Raw genomic sequence first — 16,347 nt, 5'->3', positions numbered from 1 at the left:
CCAGTATCCAGCCTGCCTCCCAGTATCCAGCCTGCCTCCCAGTGTCCAGCCTGCCTCCTGCCTCCCAGTGTCCAGCCTGCCTCCCAGTATCCAGCCTGCCTCCCAGTATCCAGCCTGCCTCCCAGTATCCAGCCTGCCTCCCAGTATCCAGCCTGCCTCCCAGTATCCAGCCTGCCTCCCAGTGTCCAGCCTGCCTCCCAGTGTCCAGCCTGCCTCCCAGTATCCAGCCTGCCTCCCAGTATCCAGCCTGCCTCCCAGTATCCAGCCTGCCTCCCAGTGTCCAGCCTGCCTCCTGCCTCCCAGTATCCAGCCTGCCTCCCAGTATCCAGCCTGCCTCCCAGTATCCAGCCTGCCTCCCAGTATCCAGCCTGCCTCCCAGTGTCCAGCCTGCCTCCCAGTATCCAGCCTGCCTCCCAGTGTCCAGCCTGCCTCCCAGTGTCCAGCCTGCCTCCCAGTATCCAGCCTGCCTCCCAGTATCCAGCCTGCCTCCCAGTATCCAGCCTGCCTCCCAGTGTCCAGCCTGCCTCCCAGTATCCAGCCTGCCTCCCAGTATCCAGCCTGCCTCCCAGTATCCAGCCTGCCTCCCAGTGTCCAGCCTGCCTCCTGCCTCCCAGTATCCAGCCTGCCTCCCAGTATCCAGCCTGCCTCCCAGTGTCCAGCCTGCCTCCCAGTGTCCAGCCTGCCTCCCAGTGTCCAGCCTGCCTCCCAGTGTCCAGCCTGCCTCCCAGTGTCCAGCCTGCCTCCCAGTATCCAGCCTGCCTCCCAGTATCCAGCCTGCCTCCCAGTATCCAGCCTGCCTCCCAGTGTCCAGCCTGCCTCCCAGTGTCCAGCCTGCCTCCCAGTATCCAGCCTGCCTCCCAGTATCCAGCCTGCCTCCCAGTGTCCAGCCTGCCTCCCAGTATCCAGCCTGCCTCCCAGTATCCAGCCTGCCTCCCAGTGTCCAGCCTGCCTCCCAGTGTCCAGCCTGCCTCCCAGTATCCAGCCTGCCTCCCAGTATCCAGCCTGCCTCCCAGTGTCCAGCCTGCCTCCCAGTATCCAGCCTGCCTCCCAGTGTCCAGCCTGCCTCCCAGTGTCCAGCCTGCCTCCCAGTATCCAGCCTGCCTCCCAGTGTCCAGCCTGCCTCCCAGTATCCAGCCTGCCTCCCAGTGTCCAGCCTGCCTCCCAGTGTCCAGCCTGCCTCCCAGTGTCCAGCCTGCCTCCCAGTATCCAGCCTGCCTCCCAGTGTCCAGCCTGCCTCCCAGTGTCCAGCCTGCCTCCTGCCTCCCAGTATCCAGCCTGCCTCCCAGTGTCCAGCCTGCCTCCTGCCTCCCAGTATCCAGCCTGCCTCCCAGTATCCAGCCTGCCTCCCAGTATCCAGCCTGCCTCCCAGTGTCCAGCCTGCCTCCCAGTATCCAGCCTGCCTCCCAGTATCCAGCCTGCCTCCCAGTGTCCAGCCTGCCTCCCAGTGTCCAGCCTGCCTCCCAGTGTCCAGCCTGCCTCCCAGTGTCCAGCCTGCCTCCCAGTATCCAGCCTGCCTCCCAGTATCCAGCCTGCCTCCCAGTATCCAGCCTGCCTCCCAGTATCCAGCCTGCCTCCCAGTGTCCAGCCTGCCTCCCAGTGTCCAGCCTGCCTCCCAGTGTCCAGCCTGCCTCCCAGTGTCCAGCCTGCCTCCTGCCTCCCAGTATCCAGCCTGCCTCCCAGTGTCCAGCCTGCCTCCTGCCTCCCAGTATCCAGCCTGCCTCCCAGTATCCAGCCTGCCTCCCAGTATCCAGCCTGCCTCCCAGTGTCCAGCCTGCCTCCCAGTATCCAGCCTGCCTCCCAGTATCCAGCCTGCCTCCCAGTGTCCAGCCTGCCTCCCAGTGTCCAGCCTGCCTCCCAGTATCCAGCCTGCCTCCCAGTGTCCAGCCTGCCTCCCAGTATCCAGCCTGCCTCCCAGTGTCCAGCCTGCCTCCCAGTGTCCAGCCTGCCTCCTGCCTCCCAGTATCCAGCCTGCCTCCCAGTATCCAGCCTGCCTCCCAGTATCCAGCCTGCCTCCCAGTGTCCAGCCTGCCTCCCAGTGTCCAGCCTGCCTCCCAGTATCCAGCCTGCCTCCCAGTGTCCAGCCTGCCTCCCAGTATCCAGCCTGCCTCCTGCCTCCCAGTATCCAGCCTGCCTCCCAGTATCCAGCCTGCCTCCCAGTGTCCAGCCTGCCTCCCAGTGTCCAGCCTGCCTCCCAGTATCCAGCCTACCTCCCAGTATCCAGCCTGCCTCCTGCCTCCCAGTGTCCAGCCAGCCTCCCAGTGTCCAGCCTGCCTCCCAGTGTCCAGCCTGCCTCCCAGTATCCAGCCTGCCTCCCAGTGTCCAGCCTGCCTCCCAGTATCCAGCCTGCCTCCCAGTATCCAGCCTGCCTCCCAGTGTCCAGCCTGCCTCCCAGTATCCAGCCTGCCTCCTGCCTCCCAGTATCCAGCCTGCCTCCCAGTGTCCAGCCTGCCTCCCAGTATCCAGCCTGCCTCCCAGTGTCCAGCCTGCCTCCCAGTATCCAGCCTGCCTCCCAGTATCCAGCCTGCCTCCCAGTGTCCAGCCTGCCTCCCAGTATCCAGCCTGCCTCCCAGTATCCAGCCTGCCTCCCAGTGTCCAGCCTGCCTCCCAGTGTCCAGCCTGCCTCCCAGTGTCCAGCCTGCCTCCCAGTATCCAGCCTGCCTCCCAGTATCCAGCCTGCCTCCCAGTATCCAGCCTGCCTCCCAGTATCCAGCCTGCCTCCCAGTGTCCAGCCTGCCTCCCAGTGTCCAGCCTGCCTCCCAGTATCCAGCCTGCCTCCCAGTGTCCAGCCTGCCTCCCAGTATCCAGCCTGCCTCCCAGTATCCAGCCTGCCTCCCAGTGTCCAGCCTGCCTCCCAGTATCCAGCCTGCCTCCCAGTATCCAGCCTGCCTCCCAGTGTCCAGCCTGCCTCCCAGTGTCCAGCCTGCCTCCCAGTATCCAGCCTGCCTCCCAGTGTCCAGCCTGCCTCCCAGTGTCCAGCCTGCCTCCCAGTGTCCAGCCTGCCTCCCAGTATCCAGCCTGCCTCCCAGTATCCAGCCTGCCTCCCAGTGTCCAGCCTGCCTCCCAGTGTCCAGCCTGCCTCCCAGTATCCAGCCTGCCTCCCAGTATCCAGCCTGCCTCCCAGTGTCCAGCCTGCCTCCCAGTGTCCAGCCTGCCTCCCAGTGTCCAGCCTGCCTCCCAGTGTCCAGCCTGCCTCCCAGTATCCAGCCTGCCTCCCAGTATCCAGCCTGCCTCCCAGTGTCCAGCCTGCCTCCCAGTGTCCAGCCTGCCTCCCAGTATCCAGCCTGCCTCCCAGTATCCAGCCTGCCTCCCAGTATCCAGCCTGCCTCCCAGTATCCAGCCTGCCTCCCAGTGTCCAGCCTGCCTCCCAGTGTCCAGCCTGCCTCCCAGTGTCCAGCCTGCCTCCCAGTATCCAGCCTGCCTCCCAGTGTCCAGCCTGCCTCCCAGTATCCAGCCTGCCTCCCAGTGTCCAGCCTGCCTCCCAGTGTCCAGCCTGCCTCCCAGTGTCCAGCCTGCCTCCCAGTATCCAGCCTGCCTCCCAGTATCCAGCCTGCCTCCCAGTGTCCAGCCTGCCTCCCAGTGTCCAGCCTGCCTCCCAGTATCCAGCCTGCCTCCCAGTGTCCAGCCTGCCTCCCAGTATCCAGCCTGCCTCCCAGTATCCAGCCTGCCTCCCAGTGTCCAGCCTGCCTCCCAGTATCCAGCCTGCCTCCCAGTATCCAGCCTGCCTCCCAGTATCCAGCCTGCCTCCCAGTATCCAGCCTGCCTCCCAGTGTCCAGCCTGCCTCCCAGTATCCAGCCTGCCTCCCAGTGTCCAGCCTGCCTCCCAGTATCCAGCCTGCCTCCCAGTATCCAGCCTGCCTCCCAGTGTCCAGCCTGCCTCCCAGTATCCAGCCTGCCTCCCAGTATCCAGCCTGCCTCCCAGTATCCAGCCTGCCTCCCAGTATCCAGCCTGCCTCCCAGTGTCCAGCCTGCCTCCCAGTATCCAGCCTGCCTCCCAGTGTCCAGCCTGCCTCCCAGTGTCCAGCCTGCCTCCCAGTATCCAGCCTGCCTCCCAGTGTCCAGCCTGCCTCCCAGTATCCAGCCTGCCTCCCAGTGTCCAGCCTGCCTCCCAGTATCCAGCCTGCCTCCCAGTATCCAGCCTGCCTCCCAGTGTCCAGCCTGCCTCCCAGTATCCAGCCTGCCTCCCAGTATCCAGCCTGCCTCCCAGTATCCAGCCTGCCTCCCAGTGTCCAGCCTGCCTCCCAGTATCCAGCCTGCCTCCCAGTATCCAGCCTGCCTCCCAGTATCCAGCCTGCCTCCCAGTGTCCAGCCTGCCTCCCAGTATCCAGCCTGCCTCCCAGTGTCCAGCCTGCCTCCCAGTGTCCAGCCTGCCTCCCAGTGTCCAGCCTGCCTCCCAGTGTCCAGCCTGCCTCCCAGTGTCAGGCCTGCCTCCCAGTGTCCAGCCTGCCTCCCAGTGTCCAGCCTGCCTCCCAGTGTCCAGCCTGCCTCCCAGTGTCCAGCCTGCCTCCCAGTATCCAGCCTGCCTCCCAGTATCCAGCCTGCCTCCCAGTATCCAGCCTGCCTCCCAGTGTCCAGCCTGCCTCCCAGTGTCAGGCCTGCCTCCCAGTATCCAGCCTGCCTCCCAGTGTCCAGCCTGCCTCCCAGTGTCCAGCCTGCCTCCCAGTATCCAGCCTGCCTCCCAGTATCCAGCCTGCCTCCCAGTGTCCAGCCTGCCTCCCAGTATCCAGCCTGCCTCCCAGTATCCAGCCTGCCTCCCAGTGTCCAGCCTGCCTCCCAGTATCCAGCCTGCCTCCCAGTATCCAGCCTGCCTCCCAGTGTCCAGCCTGCCTCCCAGTATCCAGCCTGCCTCCCAGTATCCAGCCTGCCTCCCAGTATCCAGCCTGCCTCCCAGTGTCCAGCCTGCCTCCCAGTATCCAGCCTGCCTCCCAGTATCCAGCCTGCCTCCCAGTGTCCAGCCTGCCTCCCAGTATCCAGCCTGCCTCCCAGTGTCCAGCCTGCCTCCCAGTATCCAGCCTGCCTCCCAGTATCCAGCCTGCCTCCCAGTATCCAGCCTGCCTCCCAGTATCCAGCCTGCCTCCCAGTGTCCAGCCTGCCTCCCAGTATCCAGCCTGCCTCCCAGTATCCAGCCTGCCTCCCAGTGTCCAGCCTGCCTCCCAGTGTCCAGCCTGCCTCCCAGTATCCAGCCTGCCTCCCAGTATCCAGCCTGCCTCCCAGTGTCCAGCCTGCCTCCCAGTGTCCAGCCTGCCTCCCAGTGTCCAGCCTGCCTCCCAGTATCCAGCCTGCCTCCCAGTATCCAGCCTGCCTCCCAGTGTCCAGCCTGCCTCCCAGTGTCCAGCCTGCCTCCCAGTGTCCAGCCTGCCTCCCAGTGTCCAGCCTGCCTCCCAGTGTCCAGCCTGCCTCCCAGTGTCCAGCCTGCCTCCCAGTGTCCAGCCTGCCTCCCAGTGTCCAGCCTGCCTCCCAGTGTCCAGCCTGCCTCCTGCCTCCCAGTATCCAGCCTGCCTCCCAGTATCCAGCCTGCCTCCCAGTATCCAGCCTGCCTCCCAGTGTCCAGCCTGCCTCCCAGTGTCCAGCCTGCCTCCCAGTATCCAGCCTGCCTCCCAGTATCCAGCCTGCCTCCCAGTATCCAGCCTGCCTCCCAGTGTCCAGCCTGCCTCCCAGTATCCAGCCTGCCTCCCAGTATCCAGCCTGCCTCCCAGTGTCCAGCCTGCCTCCCAGTATCCAGCCTGCCTCCCAGTGTCCAGCCTGCCTCCCAGTGTCCAGCCTGCCTCCCAGTATCCAGCCTGCCTCCCAGTGTCCAGCCTGCCTCCCAGTGTCCAGCCTGCCTCCCAGTATCCAGCCTGCCTCCCAGTGTCCAGCCTGCCTCCCAGTATCCAGCCTGCCTCCCAGTATCCAGCCTGCCTCCCAGTGTCCAGCCTGCCTCCCAGTATCCAGCCTGCCTCCCAGTGTCCAGCCTGCCTCCCAGTGTCCAGCCTGCCTCCCAGTATCCAGCCTGCCTCCCAGTGTCCAGCCTGCCTCCCAGTATCCAGCCTGCCTCCCAGTATCCAGCCTGCCTCCCAGTATCCAGCCTGCCTCCCAGTGTCCAGCCTGCCTCCCAGTGTCCAGCCTGCCTCCCAGTATCCAGCCTGCCTCCCAGTGTCCAGCCTGCCTCCCAGTGTCCAGCCTGCCTCCCAGTATCCAGCCTGCCTCCCAGTATCCAGCCTGCCTCCCAGTGTCCAGCCTGCCTCCCAGTGTCCAGCCTGCCTCCCAGTATCCAGCCTGCCTCCCAGTGTCCAGCCTGCCTCCCAGTGTCCAGCCTGCCTCCCAGTATCCAGCCTGCCTCCCAGTGTCCAGCCTGCCTCCCAGTGTCCAGCCTGCCTCCCAGTATCCAGCCTGCCTCCCAGTGTCCAGCCTGCCTCCCAGTGTCCAGCCTGCCTCCCAGTATCCAGCCTGCCTCCCAGTGTCCAGCCTGCCTCCCAGTATCCAGCCTGCCTCCCAGTATCCAGCCTGCCTCCCAGTATCCAGCCTGCCTCCCAGTATCCAGCCTGCCTCCCAGTGTCCAGCCTGCCTCCCAGTATCCAGCCTGCCTCCCAGTATCCAGCCTGCCTCCCAGTGTCCAGCCTGCCTCCTGCCTCCCAGTATCCAGCCTGCCTCCCAGTATCCAGCCTGCCTCCCAGTATCCAGCCTGCCTCCCAGTATCCAGCCTGCCTCCCAGTATCCAGCCTGCCTCCCAGTGTCCAGCCTGCCTCCCAGTGTCCAGCCTGCCTCCCAGTATCCAGCCTGCCTCCCAGTATCCAGCCTGCCTCCCAGTGTCCAGCCTGCCTCCTGCCTCCCAGTATCCAGCCTGCCTCCCAGTATCCAGCCTGCCTCCCAGTATCCAGCCTGCCTCCCAGTATCCAGCCTGCCTCCCAGTATCCAGCCTGCCTCCCAGTATCCAGCCTGCCTCCCAGTGTCCAGCCTGCCTCCCAGTGTCCAGCCTGCCTCCCAGTATCCAGCCTGCCTCCCAGTATCCAGCCTGCCTCCCAGTATCCAGCCTGCCTCCCAGTATCCAGCCTGCCTCCCAGTATCCAGCCTGCCTCCCAGTATCCAGCCTGCCTCCCAGTATCCAGCCTGCCTCCCAGTATCCAGCCTGCCTCCCAGTATCCAGCCTGCCTCCTGCCTCCCAGTATCCAGCCTGCCTCCCAGTATCCAGCCTGCCTCCCAGTATCCAGCCTGCCTCCCAGTATCCAGCCTGCCTCCCAGTATCCAGCCTGCCTCCGAGTATCCAGCCTGCCTCCCAGTGTCCAGCCTGCCTCCCAGTGTCCAGCCTGCCTCCCAGTATCCAGCCTGCCTCCTGCCTCCCAGTATCCAGCCTGCCTCCCAGTATCCAGCCTGCCTCCCAGTATCCAGCCTGCCTCCCAGTATCCAGCCTGCCTCCCAGTGTCCAGCCTGCCTCCCAGTATCCAGCCTGCCTCCCAGTATCCAGCCTGCCTCCCAGTGTCCAGCCTGCCTCCCAGTGTCCAGCCTGCCTCCCAGTATCCAGCCTGCCTCCTGCCTCCCAGTATCCAGCCTGCCTCCCAGTGTCCAGCCTGCCTCCCAGTGTCCAGCCTGCCTCCCAGTGTCCAGCCTGCCTCCCAGTATCCAGCCTGCCTCCTGCCTCCCAGTATCCAGCCTGCCTCCCAGTATCCAGCCTGCCTCCCAGTGTCCAGCCTGCCTCCCAGTGTCCAGCCTGCCTCCCAGTATCCAGCCTGCCTCCCAGTATCCAGCCTGCCTCCCAGTATCCAGCCTGCCTCCCAGTGTCCAGCCTGCCTCCCAGTGTCCAGCCTGCCTCCTGCCTCCCAGTATCCAGCCTGCCTCCTGCCTCCCAGTATCCAGCCTGCCTCCCAGTATCCAGCCTGCCTCCCAGTGTCCAGCCTGCCTCCCAGTGTCCAGCCTGCCTCCCAGTATCCAGCCTGCCTCCCAGTATCCAGCCTGCCTCCCAGTGTCCAGCCTGCCTCCCAGTGTCCAGCCTGCCTCCTGCCTCCCAGTATCCAGCCTGCCTCCCAGTATCCAGCCTGCCTCCCAGTATCCAGCCTGCCTCCCAGTATCCAGCCTGCCTCCCAGTGTCCAGCCTGCCTCCCAGTATCCAGCCTGCCTCCCAGTGTCCAGCCTGCCTCCCAGTATCCAGCCTGCCTCCTGCCTCCCAGTATCCAGCCTGCCTCCCAGTGTCCAGCCTGCCTCCCAGTGTCCAGCCTGCCTCCCAGTATCCAGCCTGCCTCCTGCCTCCCAGTATCCAGCCTGCCTCCCAGTATCCAGCCTGCCTCCCAGTATCCAGCCTGCCTCCCAGTGTCCAGCCTGCCTCCCAGTGTCCAGCCTGCCTCCCAGTATCCAGCCTGCCTCCCAGTATCCAGCCTGCCTCCCAGTGTCCAGCCTGCCTCCCAGTATCCAGCCTGCCTCCCAGTATCCAGCCTGCCTCCCAGTGTCCAGCCTGCCTCCCAGTATCCAGCCTGCCTCCCAGTATCCAGCCTGCCTCCCAGTGTCCAGCCTGCCTCCCAGTGTCCAGCCTGCCTCCCAGTATCCAGCCTGCCTCCCAGTATCCAGCCTGCCTCCCAGTGTCCAGCCTGCCTCCCAGTGTCCAGCCTGCCTCCCAGTATCCAGCCTGCCTCCCAGTATCCAGCCTGCCTCCCAGTATCCAGCCTGCCTCCCAGTATCCAGCCTGCCTCCCAGTATCCAGCCTGCCTCCCAGTGTCCAGCCTGCCTCCCAGTGTCCAGCCTGCCTCCCAGTATCCAGCCTGCCTCCCAGTATCCAGCCTGCCTCCCAGTGTCCAGCCTGCCTCCCAGTGTCCAGCCTGCCTCCCAGTATCCAGCCTGCCTCCCAGTGTCCAGCCTGCCTCCCAGTGTCCAGCCTGCCTCCCAGTATCCAGCCTGCCTCCCAGTATCCAGCCTGCCTCCCAGTGTCCAGCCTGCCTCCCAGTATCCAGCCTGCCTCCCAGTGTCCAGCCTGCCTCCCAGTATCCAGCCTGCCTCCCAGTGTCCAGCCTGCCTCCCAGTATCCAGCCTGCCTCCCAGTATCCAGCCTGCCTCCTGCCTCCCAGTATCCAGCCTGCCTCCCAGTGTCCAGCCTGCCTCCCAGTGTCCAGCCTGCCTCCCAGTATCCAGCCTGCCTCCTGCCTCCCAGTATCCAGCCTGCCTCCCAGTGTCCAGCCTGCCTCCCAGTGTCCAGCCTGCCTCCCAGTGTCCAGCCTGCCTCCCAGTATCCAGCCTGCCTCCCAGTGTCCAGCCTGCCTCCCAGTATCCAGCCTGCCTCCCAGTATCCAGCCTGCCTCCCAGTGTCCAGCCTGCCTCCCAGTATCCAGCCTGCCTCCCAGTATCCAGCCTGCCTCCCAGTATCCAGCCTGCCTCCCAGTATCCAGCCTGCCTCCCAGTATCCAGCCTGCCTCCCAGTATCCAGCCTGCCTCCCAGTGTCCAGCCTGCCTCCCAGTATCCAGCCTGCCTCCCAGTGTCCAGCCTGCCTCCCAGTATCCAGCCTGCCTCCCAGTGTCCAGCCTGCCTCCCAGTATCCAGCCTGCCTCCCAGTATCCAGCCTGCCTCCCAGTGTCCAGCCTGCCTCCCAGTATCCAGCCTGCCTCCCAGTATCCAGCCTGCCTCCCAGTGTCCAGCCTGCCTCCCAGTATCCAGCCTGCCTCCCAGTATCCAGCCTGCCTCCCAGTATCCAGCCTGCCTCCCAGTATCCAGCCTGCCTCCCAGTATCCAGCCTGCCTCCCAGTATCCAGCCTGCCTCCCAGTATCCAGCCTGCCTCCCAGTATCCAGCCTGCCTCCCAGTGTCCAGCCTGCCTCCCAGTATCCAGCCTGCCTCCCAGTATCCAGCCTGCCTCCCAGTGTCCAGCCTGCCTCCCAGTATCCAGCCTGCCTCCCAGTGTCCAGCCTGCCTCCCAGTATCCAGCCTGCCTCCCAGTGTCCAGCCTGCCTCCCAGTATCCAGCCTGCCTCCCAGTATCCAGCCTGCCTCCCAGTATCCAGCCTGCCTCCCAGTGTCCAGCCTGCCTCCCAGTATCCAGCCTGCCTCCCAGTATCCAGCCTGCCTCCCAGTGTCCAGCCTGCCTCCCAGTATCCAGCCTGCCTCCCAGTGTCCAGCCTGCCTCCCAGTATCCAGCCTGCCTCCCAGTGTCCAGCCTGCCTCCCAGTGTCCAGCCTGCCTCCCAGTATCCAGCCTGCCTCCCAGTGTCCAGCCTGCCTCCCAGTGTCCAGCCTGCCTCCCAGTATCCAGCCTGCCTCCCAGTGTCCAGCCTGCCTCCCAGTATCCAGCCTGCCTCCCAGTATCCAGCCTGCCTCCCAGTATCCAGCCTGCCTCCCAGTATCCAGCCTGCCTCCCAGTGTCCAGCCTGCCTCCCAGTATCCAGCCTGCCTCCCAGTGTCCAGCCTGCCTCCCAGTATCCAGCCTGCCTCCCAGTATCCAGCCTGCCTCCCAGTGTCCAGCCTGCCTCCCAGTGTCCAGCCTGCCTCCCAGTGTCCAGCCTGCCTCCCAGTATCCAGCCTGCCTCCCAGTGTCCAGCCTGCCTCCCAGTGTCCAGCCTGCCTCCCAGTATCCAGCCTGCCTCCCAGTGTCCAGCCTGCCTCCCAGTGTCCAGCCTGCCTCCCAGTATCCAGCCTGCCTCCCAGTGTCCAGCCTGCCTCCCAGTATCCAGCCTGCCTCCCAGTATCCAGCCTGCCTCCCAGTGTCCAGCCTGCCTCCCAGTATCCAGCCTGCCTCCCAGTGTCCAGCCTGCCTCCCAGTGTCCAGCCTGCCTCCCAGTGTCCAGCCTGCCTCCCAGTATCCAGCCTGCCTCCCAGTGTCCAGCCTGCCTCCCAGTATCCAGCCTGCCTCCCAGTGTCCAGCCTGCCTCCCAGTATCCAGCCTGCCTCCCAGTGTCCAGCCTGCCTCCCAGTGTCCAGCCTGCCTCCCAGTGTCCAGCCTGCCTCCCAGTATCCAGCCTGCCTCCCAGTGTCCAGCCTGCCTCCCAGTGTCCAGCCTGCCTCCCAGTATCCAGCCTGCCTCCCAGTGTCCAGCCTGCCTCCCAGTATCCAGCCTGCCTCCCAGTGTCCAGCCTGCCTCCCAGTGTCCAGCCTGCCTCCCAGTATCCAGCCTGCCTCCCAGTGTCCAGCCTGCCTCCCAGTATCCAGCCTGCCTCCCAGTATCCAGCCTGCCTCCCAGTGTCCAGCCTGCCTCCCAGTGTCCAGCCTGCCTCCCAGTATCCAGCCTGCCTCCCAGTATCCAGCCTGCCTCCCAGTGTCCAGCCTGCCTCCCAGTATCCAGCCTGCCTCCCAGTATCCAGCCTGCCTCCCAGTATCCAGCCTGCCTCCCAGTGTCCAGCCTGCCTCCCAGTGTCCAGCCTGCCTCCCAGTATCCAGCCTGCCTCCTGCCTCCCAGTGTCCAGCCTGCCTCCCAGTGTCCAGCCTGCCTCCCAGTATCCAGCCTGCCTCCTGCCTCCCAGTATCCAGCCTGCCTCCCAGTGTCCAGCCTGCCTCCCAGTATCCAGCCTGCCTCCTGCCTCCCAGTATCCAGCCTGCCTCCCAGTGTCCAGCCTGCCTCCCAGTGTCCAGCCTGCCTCCCAGTATCCAGCCTGCCTCCTGCCTCCCAGTATCCAGCCTGCCTCCCAGTGTCCAGCCTGCCTCCCAGTATCCAGCCTGCCTCCCAGTGTCCAGCCTGCCTCCCAGTGTCCAGCCTGCCTCCCAGTATCCAGCCTGCCTCCCAGTATCCAGCCTGCCTCCCAGTGTCCAGCCTGCCTCCCAGTGTCCAGCCTGCCTCCCAGTATCCAGCCTGCCTCCCAGTATCCAGCCTGCCTCCCAGTGTCCAGCCTGCCTCCCAGTGTCCAGCCTGCCTCCCAGTATCCAGCCTGCCTCCCAGTATCCAGCCTGCCTCCCAGTGTCCAGCCTGCCTCCCAGTGTCCAGCCTGCCTCCCAGTGTCCAGCCTGCCTCCCAGTATCCAGCCTGCCTCCCAGTATCCAGCCTGCCTCCCAGTATCCAGCCTGCCTCCCAGTGTCCATCCTGCCTCCCAGTATCCAGCCTGCCTCCCAGTATCCAGCCTGCCTCCCAGTATCCAGCCTGCCTCCCAGTGTCCAGCCTGCCTCCCAGTGTCCAGCCTGCCTCCCAGTATCCAGCCTGCCTCCCAGTGTCCAGCCTGCCTCCCAGTATCCAGCCTGCCTCCCAGTATCCAGCCTGCCTCCCAGTGTCCAGCCTGCCTCCCAGTGTCCAGCCTGCCTCCCAGTGTCCAGCCTGCCTCCCAGTATCCAGCCTGCCTCCCAGTGTCCAGCCTGCCTCCCAGTATCCAGCCTGCCTCCCAGTATCCAGCCTGCCTCCCAGTATCCAGCCTGCCTCCCAGTGTCCAGCCTGCCTCCCAGTGTCCAGCCTGCCTCCCAGTATCCAGCCTGCCTCCCAGTGTCCAGCCTGCCTCCCAGTATCCAGCCTGCCTCCCAGTGTCCAGCCTGCCTCCCAGTGTCCAGCCTGCCTCCCAGTATCCAGCCTGCCTCCTGCCTCCCAGTATCCAGCCTGCCTCCCAGTATCCAGCCTGCCTCCTGCCTCCCAGTATCCAGCCTGCCTCCCAGTATCCAGCCTGCCTCCTGCCTCCCAGTATCCAGCCTGCCTCCCAGTATCCAGCCTGCCTCCCAGTGTCCAGCCTGCCTCCCAGTATCCAGCCTGCCTCCCAGTATCCAGCCTGCCTCCTGCCTCCCAGTATCCAGCCTGCCTCCCAGTATCCAGCCTGCCTCCCAGTATCCAGCCTGCCTCCTGCCTCCCAGTATCCAGCCTGCCTCCCAGTATCCAGCCTGCCTCCCAGTGTCCAGCCTGCCTCCCAGTATCCAGCCTGCCTCCCAGTGTCCAGCCTGCCTCCCAGTATCCAGCCTGCCTCCCAGTGTCCAGCCTGCCTCCCAGTGTCCAGCCTGCCTCCCAGTATCCAGCCTGCCTCCCAGTGTCCAGCCTGCCTCCCAGTATCCAGCCTGCCTCCCAGTGTCCAGCCTGCCTCCCAGTATCCAGCCTGCCTCCCAGTGTCCAGCCTGCCTCCCAGTATCCAGCCTGCCTCCCAGTGTCCAGCCTGCCTCCCAGTGTCCAGCCTGCCTCCCAGTGTCCAGCCTGCCTCCCAGTGTCCAGCCTGCCTCCCAGTATCCAGCCTGCCTCCCAGTATCCAGCCTGCCTCCCAGTATCCAGCCTGCCTCCCAGTGTCCAGCCTGCCTCCCAGTATCCAGCCTGCCTCCCAGTGTCCAGCCTGCCTCCCAGTATCCAGCCTGCCTCCCAGTATCCAGCCTGCCTCCCAGTGTCCAGCCTGCCTCCCAGTATCCAGCCTGCCTCCCAGTGTCCAGCCTGCCTCCCAGTATCCAGCCTGCCTCCCAGTATCCAGCCTGCCTCCCAGTGTCCAGCCTGCCTCCCAGTATCCAGCCTGCCTCCCAGTATCCAGCCTGCCTCCCAGTGTCCAGCCTGCCTCCCAGTATCCAGCCTGCCTCCCAGTGTCCAGCCTGCCTCCCAGTATCCAGCCTGCCTCCCAGTATCCAGCCTGCCTCCCAGTATCCAGCCTGCCTCCCAGTGTCCAGCCTGCCTCCTGCCTCCCAGTATCCAGCCTGCCTCCCAGTATCCAGCCTGCCTCCCAGTGTCCAGCCTGCCTCCCAGTGTCCAGCCTGCCTCCCAGTATCCAGCCTGCCTCCCAGTGTCCAGCCTGCCTCCCAGTATCCAGCCTGCCTCCCAGTGTCCAGCCTGCCTCCCAGTATCCAGCCTGCCTCCCAGTGTCCAGCCTGCCTCCCAGTGTCCAGCCTGCCTCCTGCCTCCCAGTATCCAGCCTGCCTCCCAGTATCCAGCCTGCCTCCCAGTATCCAGCCTGCCTCCCAGTATCCAGCCTGCCTCCCAGTCTTCTGCCAGTCCATCACCGCCCCAACCAGCGACCATATTAACGGAACGGGGCTGAGAAGCATCTGTGTGCCGGACTTCTTGGAGGCTCTTTCCTCCACTATTCCTTAACAGTATAAATGTGATAATTATTAAATAATCTGGTGAACTGTAACCAGCAGATGTAGAACCCTGAATGCACACTGCAGAAATGTCAGAAAGATATTTTAGACACCTGCCGGTCCGGATTCTCCAAACTGCTAAAACTGACAGCGTGATAACCAAACGGAGACGTAACGGGAAGCAGGATGATGCCAACCATCATGTTTGTCATGTATGAAGTTCCCTCCGTAGAAAAAAGACATGAAAAGCTTTGCAGACCAATCATCAGCGACGCCTTCAGTGTCATCAACTCATGCAGCATATTAATGATCTGTTCCCATGGCATCTGTCTCCCGGCAACGGCCATCTGTTGGAGGGACTTTGTCACATTCCCAACTTATCACCATGGAGACCCACGCACCCGGTCCGCCATCATTTACATCTCATCACACACACACACACCACACACACACACACACACCCTACACACACACCACACACACACCCTACACACACACCACACACACACACACACACCCTACACACACACCCTACACACACACCCTACACACACACCACACAGACACCACACACCCTACACACACCCTACACACACACCGCACAAACCACACACACACACCACACACACACACACACACCCTACACACACACCACACACACACCCTACACACACACCACACACACACCCTACACACACACCCTACACACACACCACACACACACCACACACCCTACACACACCCTACACACACACCGCACAAACCACACACACACACCACACACACACACCCCACACACACACCACACACACCACACACACACCCCCCCCCACACACACACACACACACACCACACACACACCCTACACACACCCTACACACACACCACACACACACACCCTACACACACCCTACACACACACCACACACACACACCAGACACACACCCTACACACACCCTACACGCACACACCACACACACACACACACACACACCACACACACACACACACACACCACACACACCCTACACACACACACACACCACACCCCCCCCCCACACCCACACACCACACACACCACACACACACACACACACCCTACACACACCCTACACACACACCCCACACACACACACCCTACACACACCCCCCCCCACACACACACACCCTACACACACCTTACACACACACCACACACACACACCACACACACCACACAGACACACCCTACACACACACACACACACACCACACACACACCACACACACCACACAGACACACCATACACACACACACACACACACACCACACACACACCCTACACACACACACACACACACCACACACACCCTACACACACATCACACACACACCCTACACACCACACACACACACACACACACACCCTACACACCACACACACACACACACACACACACCCTACACACACCACACACACACCACACACACACACACACCACACACACACACACCACACACCCTACACACACACACACACACACACCCTACCCACACACCACACACACCCTACACACATACACACACACACCACACACACACCACACACACCCTACACACACACCACACACACACCACACACACCCTACACACACCCTACACACACACCACACACCCTACACACACCCTACACACAAACACCACACACCACACACACACACATACACCACACACACACACCCTACACACACCACACACACCCTACACACACCCTACACACACACCACACACCCTACACACACCACACACACACCCTACACACACACCACACACACCCTACACACACACACACACACACACACACACCACACACACACACCCTACACACACACCACACACACCACACACACACACACCACACACCACACACACACACACACACCATACACACACCACACACACACACCCTACACACACCCTACACACACACCCTACACACACCCTACACACACCACACACACACCCTACACACACCACACACACACACCCTACACACACCCTACACACACCACATACACACCCTACACACACACACACCACACACACCCTACACACACACACACACACCACACACACACACATTACACACACCCTACACACACACACACACCACACACACACCCTACACACACCACACCACACACACCACACACACACCACACACACACCACACACACACACACACACACACACACACACCACACACACACCCTACACACACAACACACACCCTACACACACACCCTACACACATACCACACACACACACACCACACACCACACACACACACCACACACATACCCTACACACACACCACACACACACACACACCCTACACACACCCTACACACACCCCACACACACACCACACACACACACACACACACACCACACACACACC

This window comes from Telmatherina bonti (assembly GCF_933228915.1).
Source record: "Telmatherina bonti genome assembly, chromosome: 24".
Taxonomy (NCBI): Eukaryota; Metazoa; Chordata; class Actinopteri; order Atheriniformes; family Telmatherinidae; genus Telmatherina; species Telmatherina bonti.
The sequence above is the reverse complement of the archived record's forward strand: the minus strand, read 5'-3'. Positions refer to the sequence as shown.